The sequence below is a fragment of the Schistocerca nitens genome, chromosome 3 (genome assembly GCF_023898315.1).
Source record: "Schistocerca nitens isolate TAMUIC-IGC-003100 chromosome 3, iqSchNite1.1, whole genome shotgun sequence".
Taxonomy (NCBI): domain Eukaryota; kingdom Metazoa; phylum Arthropoda; class Insecta; order Orthoptera; family Acrididae; genus Schistocerca; species Schistocerca nitens.
Window position 1 is genome coordinate 660667128 of NC_064616.1, and position 5999 is coordinate 660673126.

At 40.9% G+C, this 5999-nt stretch overlaps 1 pseudogene; it reads right to left on the minus strand.

Annotated features, from left to right (window-relative positions):
- Positions 1-4585: 4585 nt before the first annotated feature.
- Positions 4586-4703, minus strand: LOC126250380 (5S ribosomal RNA; annotated as a pseudogene).
- Positions 4704-5999: the final 1296 nt, after the last annotated feature.

The following is a 5999-nucleotide window of genomic DNA, read 5'->3' on the forward strand; positions in this document are numbered from 1 at the left end:
AATAGTAGTTACTTCCCTTGTAGAGCAAGTTTGTGATTATTGTAGTCAGTTTTTAACATCTTATTGTAGTAGCGGAACTTAGATAAAGTTGTTTTCTTGTTTCAATAATTGTAAAATTTTACCATGAGTGAGTGAGAAGTGTGGGCTTTGCCGTAGGTTCGTGAGCAGTGGATTGCGGTGTGAGACTTGTTCGAAGTATTTTCACTGGGGGGGAATGCAGTGGGGAAGCCAGTGGGCATTCTGATGAGATCCTCTCCTGGAACTGCAGGTTATGTAGCAAGAGTAAGTTGATAGAGGAGCAGGAGCGTAAGATCTGTGCCCTTCAGGCGCAGTTGAAAAACGCACAGGAGGAGCTAGATAGGATGAGGAGGGAGAAGGGGGTTAGGGAATGGGAGCTGGCTGTTGGCAAGAGATCTGCTAGGAGAAGGAGATTTTCAGATAGTTTTACTATTGGTGTTTGTAATAGATATGACCAACTGTCAGAGTCTAGTGGAGAGGAATCTCTAGTAGCTGTAGATGTAGGAAGTATGCAGCAGACCTCAGCAGTTACGGTGGCTAGGACAGTTGCAAAGTCTAAGAGAAAGAAGAAGGTTCTGCTGTTAGGTAGTTCTCATGGTAGAGGTGTAGGCCAGCAGTTGCAGGAAGTTTTGGGGAGTGAGTACCAGGGCACCAGCATTGTGAAGCCTAATGCAGGATTGGCTCAGGTGACTTTTAACATAGGGGGGTTATGTAGCGATTTTACTAAAGAGGATCAGGTAGTGATTGCGGGTGGGGCTGGTAATAGTATTGACAGGGATGGGGAGTATGACATAGATGGTGACCTGGAAAAGATAGCCACTTAGACTGGCAACACGAATGTGCATTTCGTGGAACTGTTTCAGCGTCACGATCGGCCTCATCTTAATACAGCCGTCAGGCGTAATAACATGAGACTTGGGGGTGCGCTGATGACAGAAGGCATGAGTCACATTTCATTGGTGTCGGTGGAGTCTATCGGCAGGACGGGTTTCACTAGACATGGCCTACACCTCAACAGGTATGGGAAGGGGAGGTTGGCAAAACTTTTAGGTGACAGCATAGGTGGGGGTGGTGGGATCACTCATGGGAAAATTCCTGTAGTTGTGGGTGTTAGAGCTGTACCTTTTTTAGATTGAAGTCAGCTGATAGGTATTCCTGCTTAAGGGAAGTCTCTCTAACAAAGAAACCACTTTCTACAAAGCTTGGGTATCCGATTAATGAGGGAATTGGTATATTTCATCAAAATATACAAGGTATTAGAGATAAAGTTAGTGAACTGCTTATAGATGTTGATTCTGAAATTATTGGTATATCTGAACACTTCTTAAATAAGGAGATAATTCAGAGGCTTCCTTTACCAGGATACAGGTTGGCTGGCAGCTTTTCTAGGAGCTCTTTGCGGTGTGGGGGAGTAGCCATGTATGTGAAAAACGGTATCCCATTTGACTCAATTGATGTTTCAAAGTACTGCACTGAAAAGGTGTTTGAATGTTGTGCAGGTGTGGTTAAATTTAGTGGAGCTAAACTTCTTACTGTTGTTATTTATAGATCCCCAGACTCCGATTTCACAACATTTTTGCTAAAGCTAGAGGAGGTTCTTGGTTCACTTTATAGGAAATACAAAAAGTTAGTTATATGTGGTGACTTCAATATTAATTGTATAAGTGATTGTGCAAGGAAAAGGATGCTGGTAGACCTCCTTAAGTCATATAATCTTATGCAAACTGTATTCTTTCCAACGAGAGTGAAAGGGAACAGTAGAACAACCATAGACAATATTTTTGTTCATTCGTCATTATTAGAAGGGCATTCTGTTAGCAAAAAGGTGAATGGCCTTTCAGATCATGATGCACAAATTTTAAGTCTAAAAGATTTTTGTGCTGCAACACAGGTTAAATATAGTTACCAACTTTTTAGGAAAGCTGATCCAGTTGCTGTACAGACTTTTGTAAACCTTATCAAGGAACAAGAGTGGCAAGATGTTTATAGTGCTGATACAGTAGACGATAAATATAATGCTTTCCTCAAGACTTTTCTCGTGCTCTTTGAAAGTTGCTTTCCGTTAGAACGTTGAAAACAGGGTACTAGCACAAACAGGCAGCCTGGGTGGCTGACTAAAGGGATAAGAATATCTTGTAGAACAAAGTGGCAATTATATCAAAACGTTAGAAACAGTCACAATCTAAATGCAGCAGCCCATTACAAACAGTATTGTAAGGTGCTTAAAAAAGTTATTAGGAAGGCAAAAAGTATGTGGTATGCAGATAGAATAGCTAAGTCTCAGGATAAAATTAAAACCATATGGTCAGTCGTAAAGGAAGTGGCTGGTCTGCAGAGACAGGTCGAGAATATAGAATCAGTGCGTAGTGGGGATGTTCGTGTTACTGATAAGTCGCATATATGTACAGTACTTAATAATCACTTTCTGAATATAGCAGGTGAACTAAATAGAAACCTAGTCCCAACAGGGAATCATATAGCGCTCTTAGAAAAAAGTGTTCCGAGACTGTTACCTGAAATGCTCCTCCATGATACTGACAAGAGGGAGATTGAGTTAATAATTAAATCACTAAAGACCAAGAACTCTCATGGATATGACGGGGTATCTAGCAGAACACTGAAGTATTGTTCCATGTATGTTAGCCCAGTACTTAGCCATATCTGTAACTTTTCCTTTAGGAGTGGTCGGTTTCCTGACCGATTAAAGTACTCGGTAGTGAAGCCACTTTATAAAAAGGGAGACAGGGATAATGTTGGTAATTATAGACCTATTTCTATGCCATCGGTGTTTGCTAAAGTTATCGAGAGGGTTGTATATACAAGGTTACTGCAGCATTTAAATTCACATAATTTGCTGTCAAATGTACAGTTTGGTTTTAAAAATGGCTTAACAACTGAAAATGCTATAGTCTCTTTTCTCTGTGAGGTTTTGGACGGATTAAATAAAATGTTGCGAACGTTAGGTGTTTTCTTTGATTTAACGAAGGCTTTGGACTGTGTTGACCACAAAATATTACTGCAGAAGTTGGAACATTATGGAGTAAGGGGAGTAGCTTACAACTGGTTCGCCTCTTACTTTAAGAACAGAAATCAGAAGGTAATTCTCCGCAATATTGAGAGTGGTAATGATGCTCAGTCCCAATGGGGCACTGTTAAATGGAGCGTTCCCCAAGGATCGGTGCTGGGGCCACTGCTGTTTCTTATTTATATAAATGATATGCCTTCTAGTATTACAGGTGATTCAAAAATATTTCTGTTTGCTGATGACACCAGCTTGGTAGTGAAGGATCTTGTGTGTAATATTGAAACATTATCAAAATAATAATGAAATAAGTTCGTGGCTTGTGGAAAATAATTTGATGCTAAATCATAGTAAGACTCAGTTTTTACAGTTTCTAACTCACAATTCAACAAGAACTGACATTTTAATCAGACAGAATGGGCATGTTATAAGCGAGACGGAACAGTTCAAGTTCCTAGGCGTATGGATAGATAGTAAGTTGTTGTGGAAAGCCCATGTTCAGGATCTTGTTCAGAAACTAAATGCCGCTTTATTTACCATTAGAACAGTATCTGAAATAAGTGACATTTAAACACGAAAAGTAGTCTACTTCGCATATTTTCATACGCTTATGTCATATGGTATTATTTTTTGGGGTAATTCTTCTGATTCAAAAAGGGTATTTTTGGCTCAAAAACGGGCTGTTCGAGCTATGTATGGTGTAAGTTCGAAAACCTCTTGTCGACCCCTATTCAATAGTCTGGGAATTTTGACATTGCCCTCACAGTATGTATTTTCTTTAATGTCGTTTGTTGTTAGCAATATTAGCTTATTCCCAAGAGTTATCAGCTTTCACTCAGTTAATACTAGGCAGAAATCAAATCTGCATGTGGAATGCACTTCCTTGACTCTTGTGCAGAAAGGAGTGCAGTATTCTGCTGCATCCATTTTCAATAAGCTACCACAAGAACTCAAAAACCTTAGCAGTAGCCCAAACACTTTTAAGTCTAAACTGAAGAGTTTCCTCATGGCTCACTCCTTCTATTCTGTCGAGGAGCTCCTGGAAGAGCTAAAAAGTTAAGCAAATTCCAGTGTTACATTCTTGATTTTCTTTATTTAAACTAACGACTTGTCGCCTGAATATGTTTCTTATATTTCATTTCATTCTGTTTCTACAATCGTGTTATAATTTCATGTATTGACTCGTTCCATGACCATGGAGACTTCTCCTAAATGTGGTCCCACGGAACAATAAATAAATAAATAAAAAATCAATTAAAAATCTGTTAGACGAGACGCCGAGAGAGTTGGCGCAGTTGTTGAGACACACTTGAGTAGGGAGAGAAGTGAGGTTCATATCGCAAAAATTACTCCGTCGTCAGGCCAAGTGGCCCAGCGGGACCATCCGACCGCCGTGTCATCCTCAATGAGGATGCGGATAGAAGGGGCGTGTGGTCAGCACACCGCTTTCCCGATCGTTATGATGGTTTCCTTTGACCGGAGCCGCTACTGTTCGGTTGAGTAGCTCCTCAATTGGCATCACGAGGCTGAGTGCACCCCGAAAAAAGGCAACAGCGCATGGCGACCCGGATGGTCACCCCTCCAAGTGCCGGCCATGCCCGACAGCGCTTAACTTCGGTGGTCTGACGGGAACCGGTGTATCCACTGCTGCAAGGCCGTTGCCAGGTTCATATCCCAAGTCACCCTGAATTAGATTTTTCATGATATCGGTAAATGTCTTGTGACAGATTACGAAACTGTTTTGCCAAACAGAGCCTCGGATGATTTCCGTCACCAGGCCGTCTCCAGCAATCTCCAGGTCGAAACAGGACTTAAAGTCTAGCCTTCTCTCCTTTACGGTAGGTTACGTAATAAAGCAGATTTCCGTATGAAGTCGTTATTTCAAGGGCGCTAGGTACCATAAACGTTTCATATCTTTCAGCAAGTCAGTTCGTTACCTAAACTATACAAAAACGAGACTGTCAGACTTTAAGATAACCAGCTTTTCATCTTCGTGTCTGTAAACTTCAAATAAACAAAACACTTTCTTCTGTGAACAGAGAACTAAGAAACGAAGTCTACATGTCACCTGAAGCTGCAGGAAATACATCCGTGGAAACACCAGGACAAAATGGTCAGTAGCTTTCATATCATGTGTACACAGTCGTACTATCAAAAAAGTAACAAAAGTGTAGAATCGAAAACATACAAGATTCGTTCAATAAAGAATTCCCCACAATTTTTTTCTCAGAACATATTCATTCTTAAGAATCAGAATTTGCTGACAATGTCAGTGAACATTTCTTTTACATTTACTATTTTACTACATTGTCTCCATCGCGTCCCGGCATTACGCCAGCACTGATTAAGAGTACGAATTCCGTGTTGGTAAAAGTTCTTGTCCTGTGCTCGCAGCTATATTTTCTCTCGTCATCTTCAAAGTGTGTCCTACATCGCGAATCCTGAAGTCGCCCGAGCAGGTGGAAGTCCAAGGATAATGATGTCTAACCTAATTTCATGACATATTCCCAGGTTCTGAGACTTGTGTGTGTGGGTGTGCATTGTAGAGTTGGTGCAACATTTATTTTGGGTTCTTGTTATACTCGACACCTCAGAAATGTTTCAATAATTTGATCCGAGTTTTCACATGTGCCTCTGAATTAATGATTGAGCTTTTTGGCGATACATCCACGACAATAAAACCATCACTATGCCAATAGCTTCTCATCGTGACTTTGCCAGCAGAGGGAGCTGCCTGGAAGTACTTCTTTTTTAATTTTTGCGGGTGGTGCCATTCCAGTGACCGGTTTTTTATTTTCGGCTCAAAGTGACGCTCCTTCGTTTCATTACCTGTAACGATCCGTGTCAGGAAAGCTTCATCGTTGGCCTCAAAGCACTCCAGAACTTCAGAGGAAATGGCTTTTCTTTGAATGGTATACATTCATCACGTCAGAGCAGTAGCTGTGATCCGAACGTAAAC